Source organism: Pleurodeles waltl, chromosome 1_2, assembly GCF_031143425.1.
Source record: "Pleurodeles waltl isolate 20211129_DDA chromosome 1_2, aPleWal1.hap1.20221129, whole genome shotgun sequence".
NCBI classification, from domain to species: Eukaryota; Metazoa; Chordata; class Amphibia; order Caudata; family Salamandridae; genus Pleurodeles; species Pleurodeles waltl.
Genome location: NC_090437.1, coordinates 1,017,313,199 through 1,017,328,224, shown reverse-complemented (window position 1 = coordinate 1,017,328,224; position 15,026 = coordinate 1,017,313,199). Strand labels below are relative to the sequence as shown.

The 15,026-nt window shown below is 41.4% G+C and overlaps 1 protein-coding gene across 3 annotated transcripts in view; it reads left to right on the top strand.

Annotated features, from left to right (window-relative positions):
* The window catches only part of NSUN7 (NOP2/Sun RNA methyltransferase family member 7), a 1,148,229-nt gene that overhangs the window by 933,944 nt on the left and 199,259 nt on the right, over positions 1-15,026 (top strand). The window lies entirely within an intron of this gene.

The window sequence follows — 15,026 nt, the reverse complement described above, 5'->3', positions numbered from 1 at the left end:
AAGATGCGTATTTCCATATACCCATCCATCCAGCTCACAGAAAATACCTCAGGTTCGTCATAGCAGGAAAACATTACCAGTTCAAAGTTTTGTCATTCGGCATAACAGCTCCAAGAGTGTTTACAAAATGTCTAGCATTAGTAGCAGCCTACTTAAGAAGACAACTCATTCACATCTTTCCAAACCGAGACAATTGGCTAATAAAATCAAGCAATTTTGCACAATGCCATCAACACACTCAATATGTGATAGAAACCCTGCATACACTAGGGTTCACTCTCAGTTACCAAAAATCATACCTTCAACCAGCACAAGTAGAACCTTACCTAGGTGCTATTCTAAATACTCAAAAAGCCCTAGAATATCCAAATACACAGAGGATACAACCCTTCCAAAATCTCATCCCACACATACAGCCTAATCAACAATATCCTGTAAGATTTATCATGAAACATTTAGGAATGATGGTATTTTGCATAGTCATAGTTCCACATGCAAGACTAAACATGAGACTCTTACAACAGTGCCTCTCACAACAGTGGTCTCAGACACACTGTCAATTTCAAGATCTAGTGTTGATGGACTGCCAAACACATATGTCCCTTCAATGGTGGAATCTCAGCAATCTAATGAAGGGGTGGTCATTTCAAGACCCTGTGCCTCAGACTATAATCACAACAGACGCATCAATGATAGGTTGGGGAGCTCATCTCAACAATCATACCATTCAAGGGGAATAGGATGCCAAACAGAAACAGCTTCACATAAACCACCTAGAATTATTAGCTGTATTTCTTGCCCTAAAAGTATTTCAACCTCTTCTCAAACAGAAGACTGTTCTAATGAAAACAGACAACTTGACAACCATATATTACCTTAACAAACAGGGCGGGATACATTCATCTCAACTGTCCCTACTAGCCCACACAACATGGAAATGGGCACTTCACAATCACATTCATTTAGTAGCACAACACATTCCAGGGATAGACAAGCAGCTGGCAGATCTAAGCAGGAATCACCTACAAATTCACGAATGGGAGATTCACTCCCAAGTACTTCAAAAATACTTTCAAAAGTGGGGGATACCAGAAGTAGACCTAATTGCAACAAGCGAAAACGCAAAATGCCAAAACTTCCCATCCAGACACCCACATCCCCTATCCATGGGCAATGCTCTATGGATCAATTGGTCAGGGATATTTGTTTATGCTTTTCCCCCTCTCCTTCCCTTTCCGGTCAGCAAACTACGTCAAACATCACTCACCATGATACTCATAGCCCCAACATGGGCACGTCAGCATTGGTACACAACACTACTAGATCTGTCTGTAGTACCTCATTCCAAACTCCCAAACAGACCAGATATGTTAACACAGAACAAAGGTCAAATCAGGCACCCAAACCCCAATGCTCTCAGTCTAGCAATTTGGCTCCTGAAATCTTAAGATTTGGTTACCTAAACCTTCCATCAGAATGTATGGAAGTAAAAAAACAAGCATGTAAACCTACTACTAGACAATGTTACGCAAACAATTGAAAAAGATTTCTCTACTACTGTCAATCTAAAAACACTGATCCACTTACAGCATCTATACAAGATATTGTATGCTATTTACTTTATTTGCAAAAATCAAATTTAGCTTTCTCATCCATCAAAATCCACCTTACTGCAGTATCTGCTTAAATACAGACTATTCAACACACTTCTCTATTCAGAGTTCCTGCTATTAAAGCCTTCATGGAAGGATTAAAACGCATTATTCCACCCAGAACACTACCTGTTCCTTCTTGGAATTTAAATATCGTACTTACCAGACTCATGGGCCCACCTTTTGAACCCATGCACTCTTGTCAAATTCAATTTGTAACATGGAAGGTTACCTTCCTTGTAGCTAATACTTCTTTATGAAGAGTTGGTGAAATACAAACGTTCACTCTTGAAGAACCTTTTTTCCAAGTACACAAACATAAAGTTGTACTTAGAACAAATCCAACATTTCTACCAAAAGTAGGATCTCCTTTTCACATCAACCAAACAGTGGAATTGCCAGTCTTCTTTCCACAGCCAGACTCTGTGGCAGAAAGACCTCTTCATACTCGAGATCTCAAAAGAGCTCTTATGTATTATGTAGACAGAACTAAAGATTTTAGAAAAATAAAACAACTTTTCATTGCTTTTCCACAACCACATAAAGGCAGTCCTATATCAAAACAAGGATTAGCAAGATGGATTGTTAGATGCATACAAACATGCTATATCAAAGCCAAAAGACACATTTTGATCACTCCTAGAGCATATTCTACAAGAAAGATGTCTTTTCACAGCAACAAGTAACTGTAGGTCACGCTATCTTAAGAACAGTATTTCAAAAACTTCACCTCCTACAGGCTAGCCACCGCTATTTTTGGGAGAACTAACTGCCTTGTAGTCTATGCATAGCATGTGCATCTGCAGCTACACATGCAATCGAACGGAAAATGTCACTTACCCAGTGTACATCTGTTTGTGGCATGTAGTGCTGCAGATTCACATGCACCCTCCCTCCTCCTCGGAAGCCTGTAGCCATTCAAGCTTAACATTTGTACATATGTAGGTACATTTACATTTGCATAGACATCTTTTTATATTCTTATACTCTATCACTCCTTCCTTCACCCTTTGTGGGAAAACAATCTAACAATGGAGTTGATGCCCATGCGCACTGTAACCGAGAGGAGGAGTCACTCGATCCCGTGACTCCGAAAACACTTCTTCGAAGAAAAACAACTTGTAACACTCTGAGCCCAACACTAGATGTCGGAAGAGCTATGCATAGCATGTGAATCTGTAGCACTACATGCCACGTACAGATGTACACTGGGCAAGTGACATTATTTTATATATACATATATATATATATATATATATATATTGTATTTATTTATGGCATTTGGAATGCGAACTGCCACCATACTGGTATCCTGTGCTGGCCCTAAACAAAAGACAGTTCAGAATGGAATTGCTCAGACAGATTGCTGCTAGACCTAGCCCGGCTACTTGGGAAAGAGTCAGGTCTTAAGAGCTTTCTTACATTGCAAGAGGTCGGTGAGGTATCTAAGGGAGACTGGGTGCTGATTCCAGAGCCTGGCTGCCCCAACCATAAAGGTTTGCCCGCATTTTCTGCCTGTCTTAAACTTGGCCACCTGAACCAGGTTGGCCGAGGATGAGGGAAGATCTCTATTCAGAGTATATCTACTAAGACTACTTCGTAAAGAGACCAGGCCAGATCCCTGCAGCACTCAAAACACAATGAAAAGGGACTTGAAAATGTTTTTTGTTCAATCGGCAGCCAGTGTAACTCCTTCAAAGCTGACAAGGCAGAGGAGCTTCTTGTTCTATTCAAGGCGAGTTTAGCTGCCAAAACTTGAACTCTAGACAACTGAAGTAACAGATAGCCTGGATCACCTAGCAACAGGGCATTACAATCCCGCAAAGAGTGACACTGTGTATCACAGGGGATCTGACTAAGGTAGAAAGCATAGGGAGGATCTTCAGTAAAGCTCCCAAAAGCGCAAAGCAAGTGCCCGCAATTTTATTCACCTGGATCTCTAAGCTGAGTTTGCTGTCAAACATAACACCCAGGTTCCGCACCGTGTCCACTGGCATAATATTACCAACTGAAGGAAAAGGCCAAAAATTGGAGGGGAATCCTGACAGCCCTTTATTGCCTAGACAGCACAGCAGCTCTGTCTTATCCCCTTTAAACTTAAGGGAGTTAGGCTAGGAGAGGAAGTCCCCTCTGCTGGCAACTGACGGTCAGATGTTCTGTCTCTCAGGAGAGCTCCATTGCCACAGGAGAACTCACAGACAGTATGGGTTTGATGGTAGCTGGTTCTCTGAAGTCATTCAACACTGCAGACATAAGTGGTAAGGAGCTGATTTTTATTGCTGAAGCTGGAGTTTGAGGACAGCCTGTGAGTAATAATCCTTATTTCTTTGGTGGAAACAATGGGTACTCGTCCTAAATGCACCTCGACCTGGTTTCTAACCCTGGAGCAGTGCACGGTACCTTCACACTTAGCACTGCAATCTCCTGCGCCCAAAAATCTTTGCAACCTATTACACGTGCATGGGATGTTATGTGTGTGGTGCCGTTGAATGGTGCGAGTGGTAGGTGGCATTATTGGGAACACCAGGTCTGGGAGTAAAGGTGTGGTAATTGGTCTGGGTATTGACTGGAACATTGGGCAATCCAAAATTGGGTGCGCTAGTGGGAAATACTCAGCCTGATAAGACCATGATAATTGCAACTTGTGATGCTAATCTGACAGCTCCTTGCACTACACGATTTTATTATCTTGAGATCTTTTTTTCTGTCAGATTATTCACATGATGACTCCTCAGACCCTGAAATGGATAAAGAAATGGCAAAAAGAAAAAAGTGGGAACAGAGCAGTACTTTCGGGGGGGGCTGTTTAAACTCTGCCCTGGAGACAGGTGTGTAATTGGTGGTAGCTGGGCAAGTATCGGGTGGAGTGTGAAAGTCGTGATGATGAGCTAGAGGGGAAGCTGTATTGGACTCTGTCGGTTAATGAGCAAGTTAAGGAAACAATCCTCCCCTGTTAGGAAGGATTGATTGTGGTTCCACTGTCTCCCCCCCCCCCCCCGAGAGTCAGGTACAGCAGCCATCTCCACGGACTCCCCCCATGCTAGATCCCATTTATTATCTTCTGAGTGGTCATAGAGAGGAATACAGAAAGGATTCTTCTGCACTCAAGATGTCCATTTAAAATGCAGGTTGCATTATGTAGCCAGTCCAAGCAGTTGAGCACTATGAACACTAGAGTGAAGGAATGTTCCCCACGGTCTCACACAAATGCCATCAGTGTCATGCATCAGACGCTGACCTAGTACACATGTAATGGGCATGCCCATCGCCTACTGTATATTTGTCAACAATAGCAACAAGATTATCTAATTTAACAGGCATGGATCAGTGCGAACAATGCATACTGGGCTTATTTTCCCGTCTCCATAGTTCTAAGGTGACCAAATGGTTTATAGACTCAGCCTTACTCTTGGCAAAACGATTATTGACCCAGCATTGGAAGTCACCATGGGTTCCCCCACCTGCCCATTGGAATGAAGAGGTGTTACAGTGAGGCTTCGCGGAAAGCGCGGCGATCCAAACGCGAAGAATACAGAGGACTACGTAACAGGGCAAATATCGATGCAATGGGATGCACTGCTCGAGTCCTTCTGGAAGGGTGGGATTAAGAGGATGAGACACGCGAGGGTCATAGCCCTGATAGATATGTTGTCCTCCCACTGTGCCCCACCAGGGGATATTAATGACTTCAAGCAACATGTTACTACCCCATTCCATGCCCAAAGGAACTTGACCTGCAGATCCAATAGTACCATACGAGTTAACCTACCCAGAAACGGTGAACCATGCACCAACTCTACACACAATCCTCTAATACTAATAACTAACCTCCGTGCAAGTATACACACAACTAGAAAACAATGGATGGATAAAAAGGGAGAGGCAGCAAATGGGTTTTCTTATAGTGGGAATTCATTAATGAGTATTAATCAGTCTAGTTGTTTCAAACACAGTAAGATTTGTCACATGCAACTATAGTTTATCTCCTATGAAATAACTTGAAGCTGTACACTGTTTCTTTTTTTTTTGCGTATTGAAAATGCAATACATTTTGTTAAAAAAAAAAAAAAACTCTAGAGTGAGGGATGCCGAGCAAAGGATTTAAAACCTTGAAGATAAAACTAAGGTGGTGGTTGAGGAACTGCATGATCAAGAAACTGTCACAGAAGAGTTGTCAAGGGAGGTGGAGGATTTAGAGAATATGATGCGCCGGAGCAATAAGAGGGTCCCATAAATGCAGAAGGTGATGACCCTTGTAGCCTTATTGTACAACTAAACCATCATGTTTTTCCACATTGGCTGATTGGGATATTGATTGTTAAATCAAGAGAGCTCATCAAATTCCCTTTCGAAGATCTTTGCGGGCCGATCTGGGACCAAGCCAAGGGCAATTCTCATCTATTTTGGTAATTTTATCTTCCGACAGCTTCTTTATCATGCTACTCACCCAAGCTAACCCGGTGTGGTTGGTCACATTCCCGATTACTGTAACCCAGCCTTGTCAGCTTTGGAATATGATTTCACACTTTCAGTCTTTGGGCATTCATGTATTTTTGCAAGAGCTGGCAGAGTTAAAGATAGTTAGCAAGCAACATGTTGTTTTCCAAACTCAAAGTCTCATGCCAAGGATCTCTTGGAACAGGGTCCCAATCCTCTGTTATAGTTATAAACAGAAATAATGACTGTAGAGAAGAGCAGTGAATGAGCATCTTGTCTGGGTTATTAATTTGTTCATGGGTCACGTGTTACCATGTGATACCCACGTGCAATCTTGTTGCCTACTGCATGTTAGTTAAATCATTCAGGGGGTGTTGTTGTTATTATCTTAGTGATGGATAATGGCACCTTTGGGAGGGTAACCATATGGGCACTCTAGAAAGTGTGTAGTGATTCACTTGGTGGCGCTGTTATGTAAAGGAACGGGAGGGGGATCAATTTGGGCTTGTGTGGGTTGGTAACACTGTAAGTCGCAGGATAGTGCAGGCGGTGAATGCTTTTGCCTAATTGCCTGAGGGAGTGGGTGTTTTCAGGGTTGGATTGTAGGATTGCTCTTGAGGTGGTGATGGGTTGGGTACCTTTGGTATTCTTTCCTTATGCTTGTCAAATGGTCCTCGGAGTAGATGCTGTTTGTATTTTTTTGTTCTTTGAATGAGCAATTTAACTACTATAATATCTGCACAAGAGGTGAGCATATTAAGCTAGAATGTCAATGGATTACAATCTTCCTAGAAGATTCAAGTTTAGGCATGAATTGAGAACGATTAGTTAATTGCTGGTTTGCTTGCAGGAAACTAATTGGAGAAGGAAAGAGTTTGGAGGGATTAGGATATCCGCTAATCGGGACATCTGGGTATGAGATGTCAACGAGAGGTGTAGCCATTATAGCAAGAGGTACCTCTTCGACATGTACAAAGGGACAATTCTTGACGATTGGTCATTATGAAGCTCAGCTTTGATCGGGCAAGATTAACGGTGTGTTGTGTGAATGGTACGAATGAGAATGACCCAACACTGCTGCAGCAGCTTTTTGTAGAGTTGGCCACATGGGAGGATCCGATAATTGTTTGTGGCAACTTTAATGTGACTGTGATTACTATATATTGATGGCTCAAATAGGAGTGGCGAGTTCCAGAAAGTGCATGCTCTAGCTGCTTTGAGTCACCTGATGAGCATTTATCGGTTGATTGATATACTTGCTGCACTACCTTGATATAGATATTACTCGACTCCTCATCACTGTCATTCTAGTATGGATATGATATTCGTCTCACAGGAAATGGTTAGCAGTATTTCAGCTCACCTCTTTCAGCGCATATTGTTTGATCATAATCCACTGCAGGCTGCAGTTGCACTGTTAGTTGAAGATGGGAAAGTCTAAGAGATGTGCATTTGATCGCTCTGTTGATTGATGATGCCTATTGTCAATATCACTTTTTTTAAAGAAAAAGATGGCACATAGACAGGATGAATCCTTGTGTCAGGAGCTTCTTCATTTGGAGCATTCAGGTGCAGATACCTTAGGTCAAAGTCTGAGGATGTGATTAATGAGATATATCAGAGACTTCAAAAATGTTAAAGCTAAGGTTCAGATGTTAGTGTGGGACAAAGAAGTGATGGCATCTCATACCAAGAAGGTGGTTGTGTGTCTTTCAGGCATATTATGGTGAGTTATATGAGGAAACAACTTTGGCCTCATAAAGATATATAGATATATAGATATATATATATATATATATAACATCTGTCATACCAGTTTTAGTATCTGCGGCTGAGCAGATGATTACAGAATCCCCAATTTCAGGGGTAGAAATCCATGGAGCTATGAAGAAGCTCCCACCACGGAAGGTAGAAGGGCTGCACATGCTATCTTCAGAGTCTGTTTGAGTATCCTTCTTAATCATTTTTTGCACCTTGTGAAATATGTTGAAGAAACAGGAGTAGTGGTTTAGTCTTAATGTGAGACTTTTATAACTGTATTTTTTAAAAAGGGGAAGGATTTGCAGGATTGTTCCTCATATCGGCCAAACTCTTTCGTTAATTGTGATTCAAAAATAATGTGCCAAAATATTGGCAAATCGTATTGCTCCTAGACCTGCTAGGTGGGTGGATAGTATGCAGCATGTGTTTGCCCCACATTGAGAATGTACAGGCCATGTTAACCTTGCAGTAGCAATATTTGACCTGGCTAATGTGCTGATACCCTAGCAGGAATGATTATGCTGGATGCTGAAAAGGCGTTTGATGGGTATCCTCGCCTTTTTTATGGGCAACACTTACCACTTTGGGGTTGGCTAGAATTCAAACTATTTATTCTATCCTATCAGATTGAGTGGTTTGCACTGGCTCCATTTTGGAGAAAATGGTCATTAAAAAAGGGAACTCGTCAAGGGTATCTGCTGTCCCCGTCATTATTTGCTCTTTACCTGGAACCATGTTTTACATCATTTAAGGAACTTTGTGCAGCTGGTACGACTTAGAATCAAGGTTGCAAATTATAGCATAGCAGCATACGCAGATGATGTGGCAGTTTTTACATCAGATCCATGTATGTCTGTTGTGGCAATTGAACGTGGAGCTTCCTCATTTGGGGCTTTGTCTGGCTACAAGCTTAATATGTCTAAGACAAAGGGACTGATTTAGAACTCAGCAGACGGATATCCCATCCACCAAAATCTAAATCTTTTTTTTTTCCCCTTTGGGATTTAGATTTCAGTGGATGGGATAGCAGTCACAGTTGTGACTGAGTATCCCGTCTGCTGAGTTGTAAATCAGGCCTGAATTCTTTATAATCAAGCTAAGCCAGAGGACAATAAGCGTTATATAGAGCCTTCTCTTTATCTGGAAGCTTAGCTCTCCCAGTGGTTAAGGATGTATCATTAAATTATGAGTCGTTGGTAGACAAATGGAAGCATATTTTAAAGCACTGGAAGACTGTCCCTAGTCTTTTTGGGCACTGTAACTTGACTAAAATGGAGAGTCTCCCTAAATTGTTTTATTGTTTTAGACTAGAGGTATACCTGCAGTTCTTTTTCTTTGGTGGAGATATCAATGCAGTTAGTTTATCTGGAAGCATAAACAACCAAGGCATGTAATTCAGATTTTACAACTTTCAAAGGATAAAGGTAGATGGTTGCTCCCGAATCTGAAGTTTTACTTCTGGTCAGCTTTTTCTGATTGATTGTCCCAAGTGATGAATTTCCCCAAATCATGGTACTTACATTCTTTATATTTCAGATCTGGCCTGTGGGTATTGTTCCATGATCTGTCTTATTTTAAGCAAACTCTTTAAGTCTCTTCAGGTACTCACACAGGTTTGGGAAAATGTTAAAGATAAGCGGGCAATTCCTTCTCTTATGTGTTATCTTTATGGTTCAATCCGGACTTTCCCTCCTTTTCTCATGATCTTCATACAGTAGACTGGCCTAGGTCATGCTTGCAATCTGTTAGTCAGCTGTTCCGAGGTTCATAGCTCTTATCGTTCTCGGATCTAGTCACCCAATATGCGGTTCTCAGTAAATGTGTCTTTAAATACCTGAAGATTAAAAACTTTTTTTATAATCAAGTCATGAACCCAGGGATGCTAAATAGCATACACTGTTTTGAACCTAGTACCTTGGCACTCTTTGAAGAGGAAGGATCAATACATTTTACAATTTACTAATTAAGGAGCAACACAATAATTTATTGGTTTTAGCTACTAAATGGTCTCGCAAATTGTCCTCACAAATATGTGTTGATACCTTTATTGAATCTATCTGAAAAACTGGTTTACGAATACATCCAGGCTGAACGCTCATGATTTTCAGGTTCTCCAAGATATTTGCAATACACCAAGGCAACTATTTAATTGGCATTGTCAGACAAAATGTTTTCAGTGTGGTGAGTAAGGTGCAGATACAGTGCATATCTTTTGCTCTTGTGGGGCAATGTCTTAATACTGGAAGAGGGTTTTTGAGGATCCAGGGTCATCTGAAGTCCAATCTACCCCTGCGCACAACTAATTATTCTTAGTACCTCTAGTGTAGTTCCCTTGAAAGTGAAAGGTTTATAGATGTTTATGGGCTAGAGCTGTCCTTCACTTTGAGGAACCCGGAAAGGAAATTGTATGGCAGATGTGGGCTTTGGTAGACGTCGATGGGGCTGTTGGCTTGTGAGAGTATTTTTGATCTTGGACTCTTGTTTTCAGAAAATGATCAAGGATTTGACTGCGGGTTTGCCTGTTTTTCATCTTTGTTAAAAATTTCTCATGTTTTTGTAATGTTGTTTTTATTGCCTACTATGTTTTACGGTGCTGGCACTCTGTTGCATTTTATTTGTAGAGATGTGAGGAAAATCAATAAAAATTATTTTAAAAATTGATGGAATTGAAGTTATGTATTGTTATTTTTAGGCAGACAACATTCCGTTTCTCTGGTTACATATAAGGAGAATATTTTGCCAAATTATCAGAGCCAAATACTAATTATCAGAATGACCAGTCAGTCATCTTTCTCTTTACATATCTCAAAAAACTTGCAACATTTCCATGCTTGATTTATGATTTGCATCAAGTGAATAGGTCTTATGGAGTTTTATCAGGGCATCAACTGTAGAATTTTTCCTATATTAGTGGATGAGTTTCTGAACTGATATCACCCAAGTGATTTAAGCAAGTCACAATACGAAGGTTACTTTTTCCGATTTTCACATTCTTGTAACTGTTTAATTATCTTGCACATTAATCTTACACACTCCCTCATTTTGTGATATTGCCAATGTATGTCAGTGTGCCTCATATACTATTTCAAGTAGTAAATCCTTGGCTACAAAATTAGCTGCTGGAGATTAAATGTGCCTCACAATTAACATACCTAATGTGCCTACTTTCATTTTGGGACTATGATTTATGCCTTTAAGTGCGACCTGTTGCATTCTTTTTGAATCTCAATAAACAAGCTTGGGTACTGTTCCCAATAACCTTATTATAGTTCCTCTGTTTAACATGTCCTGTGGTCCTTCTAATGTAGACTTTTGCCCTCTGCTCAAGGCTGGTGAACCAAAAGCAGCCCAGGCAAAAATGCTCATATCAGCCCTGCTCTCTTTGCCTCCTTGCACAATCTCTGTTTTCCTGTCCATTCTTATATTCTCCCTCTCCCTCTCTCTCCCCCTCTCTCTCTCTCCCCTTCTCTCTCTCTCCCCCTCTCTATCTCCCCCTCTCTCTCCCTCTCCCTCCCTCCCTCTCTCAGTTCATGCTTCAGTTAACCTCAGAGAACTGGGGAAAGTGATAAAGGCACCAAGCAGTGGGTCTGGATGTTCAAATCTGGCATGCAAGGGCTCCAGCCTACCGGGGAAATGCCTGGTGGAACTAAAGGCCTGCTAAGTTCTCACTCTGGTTCAGTTCTGCAGTTAGGAACTACACTTTGTACTGTCTGCCTGGTAAAAATTCTGAGATCTATTCTGTGCATGTATCTGTTTGCACATAAATGTCTTTCAAGTTTGTGTTCACCAAGAAGAATACAACCCTTTAGTGAAGTCAAATTGTTAAACGATTCCCACTAAAAAGATAGGACTGCGTATTAGGACCACAGAACTTCAGAATGCAGGGCCTGAGTCCATCTACACCATCAGAGACTATTTGCCCAGTTCCTGGCTAGCTCACAGTGCCTTACCCGAACCCCTAACCTTACCAGGGTGGAAGGTGATTTCGGCAACCTGAAAATGACACTCTGATCCCCAAGGAAATTGTAGAAACAGATCTTACCCTTTTGTTGTTTTACTCATGCATGCCCAGGGTTAACATAAGAAAGATACAATATATGTTTTCAGTACTTTTATGTAAATAGAGTGAATGAGCTGATTATTATACAGATGAAATAAAGCAATGTAACCAGCATTACAAACATGGTGAAAAGAATAAACAGTCCAACCATGACATCTGATTTCTGTATATTTCTACCTACCACCACCCTATTCTGAAGGCATAGTGGCTGTACCCTGTAGATGGATAACCTGAGCCTTCATACCTGGATAGCTGAGCCAGGAAATCAGCCTGTAGTGGAGATTGCAATCCTTCTTTGCAAAATGGGAGATCAGCACCAGTAGAGCTTCATGTCGAACACAGGGCTTGTTCTAGGACAGTCGTGGCCGGAGTGCTCCTCCGACCTGTGAAGGGCAGAACACAATTTATATAATAGAAAACACACTGTGTTAGAGGCAACTCTGTTGCAATATTATGCCTAGATGTTAGATGTTTTCTCCGAATGGGCAACGCAAGCACTAGGATATCATGTTCTCTGTTCCTGGCCTTGAACAGAGTGTACAAATTGCTTAGCGAGAAAGGCTTTCTGAAAACAAGCAACATGTACAGTGTTCTCAGAATAGTATTGTGTAATCATACATATTTAAAAATAATATTTCTAAAACAATGGTAGCCTAAAACATAAAATGCAAAACTAAAATTGAGAACGGAAATGGGCCCAAGAGGGCCTCACAACAATATTTGTTCTTACTACAATATCCTGTTTTGTAAATCTGTCATAGGTTCCACAAAGTTTTTGCTGAATCATAAGCCTCTGGTCATTTATGTTCTGGCTTTAGACCTTGTAGCACTTTCAACTTTATCTTCATGTAAATTTACCTCTCTCTCCCACCTCATGTTCTTGAACCTATGTTGACCTAACTTTATTCAAATCCCAATTGTAGTCCTGTTTCCTTAATTACTTGGTAGGGGATATAAAGTCCCAGTAATTGATGAGTTATCATCAAATATATTGATTTTTAATTGCAAATGGTATTCTTGGCAATCCTAGAATGAGTTCCAAAAATGTAGGTTATTTTAATGTCATGGGGCTGGATCACAAAAATGTCTGCCTCTTCCTAATGTGTGTTCTTGGTGGTACATAAGGCTGTACCTGGTAGAAACACCTTTCATCATTGTGGTATGAAACAGACTGCAACACAACAGCACATCACCATATCACAGTAACACATCACAATAACAGCAGTACCGCACAACAGCAGCACACAAAAACACAAGTAACTCAGCAACAAATTATAGAGCTCAAACAAAATGTGACACAGTGACCCAATTCACCAATACAACAGATACTTTAGAGATGTAATTGAAAATACACTTGGTAAGTATGACATTCCCCATTCCGCTCGCTTTTCGGAGCAGGCCAACCACAGAGATTCATAGAGTGCCCAACCAGGCCACTGGGCAGTACACCAGAGACCGTCTGAATGATGACTTAGACTGGAGGATCTCATTCTACTATGTAACAAAATGGACCATATAAGATTAAAAAAAAACATATTGAATACAAATATAAGGCTTGAAAAAGATGCAGGCTTGCTGGTGTAGGGAGAGGGGGCAAAACATGGGTTGGCCATGTATGGATTAATGAAATAGCATCACAAAGAGTTGCACAACCATAACCAAGGCAATTCCTTAAAAAAATGATGACAAACTAAAAATAAACAAGGAAGAAGACACTACCGCCAAATGATCTGGACTACCGAACGTACTGCTCTGGCAAACCACATTGTTGCTGGCAGCAACAGAAGCAAATAAATCTTTGCTATTGTGAAAGATTTCACCTCATCATCAGCCACCTCCAACTCGATCAACCCCTCGCCGGACTTCTGCAACAATTTCGTCTCTCAATTCTTCAGCAACAAAATCACCGCCATTTACAGCAACACCACCATGCAACCAAACTGACAGACTTCACCACACGCTTCACAATCTTATCCAAAGAACCAGTGCTAACCACCTGGCCCATCATCACCCCAGAAGAAATCGCCTCCACTATGATGTCCACCCACTCAAAAGCCTCATTGGGCCCTTACTCCAGAGGACTACAGCCCATCATCGCCATGCTCACACCCATTCTGAATGCCTCCACATCATCCACGACCTTCCCAGATGCTTGGAAACATGTAACTGTCCTACCATTTCTGAAGAAACCTTCTGTAGACACTTCAACACTTGCCGACTACATGCCAACATGCCTACTATCTTTCCCAGACAAGGTTTTAAAGAAAATCATCAACATACACTTCACTATATACCTCAATAACCACCAAATACTTGACACCACTCAGCCTGGTTTCAGAGCCAACCACAGTAGGGGAACTGCCCTCTTCACTGCCATGGATGACATCAGCATGACTCTGGACAGAGGAGACCCAGCAGCCCTTCTCTCTCTGGCCCTCTTTGCAGCCTTTGACTAAGTCTTCCATCCTCATCCAAAGTCTATACAATGCTTGGAATCCAAGGACAAGTATTCTCATGGTATTGGCTCCTTCCTGACTGGACTGACACAGTCAGCTTGGCCTGTACACCTCAGACAACAACAATCTCATCAGTGGAGTTCTGCACGGATCCTCCCTGTCCCTCTTTAATGCATACATGATCCCTCTAGCCAGTATCATACACTCTCACAATACGCTGATGATGCACAACTCATTCTCTCCCTAACAGGCAAAACACTTCGTAACTGGTGGCCATTAGAGCTAGGACTGACACCCACTTCCACCACCCAGGCCAAGAACTTCAGGATCATCATTAACAAACTTGACATGGCCGCTATATGAAATGGGGTTACTGGTTGAGGTGGGTTGTATCCTATTCAAGCAGGAACCACAATTCATGTCAGTGTAAAACATAAGCAGACCCCAAATTAACCAGTGCTTAACTGTCTGGTAGCCTAGCACAAAAGCACTCAGGCCTAACTTCTGGGCAATGTTTAAAATATGGTAAACATCCTTTTTTACGACTTTTTTATTACGAAAGTCGTGGTTAACGAAAGCGTAACAACGCTTTTTTTAACCACGACTTCGTATTTTTGTGCCTTAACTACGTATGTTCTGAACAACGAACATGCGTGGTTA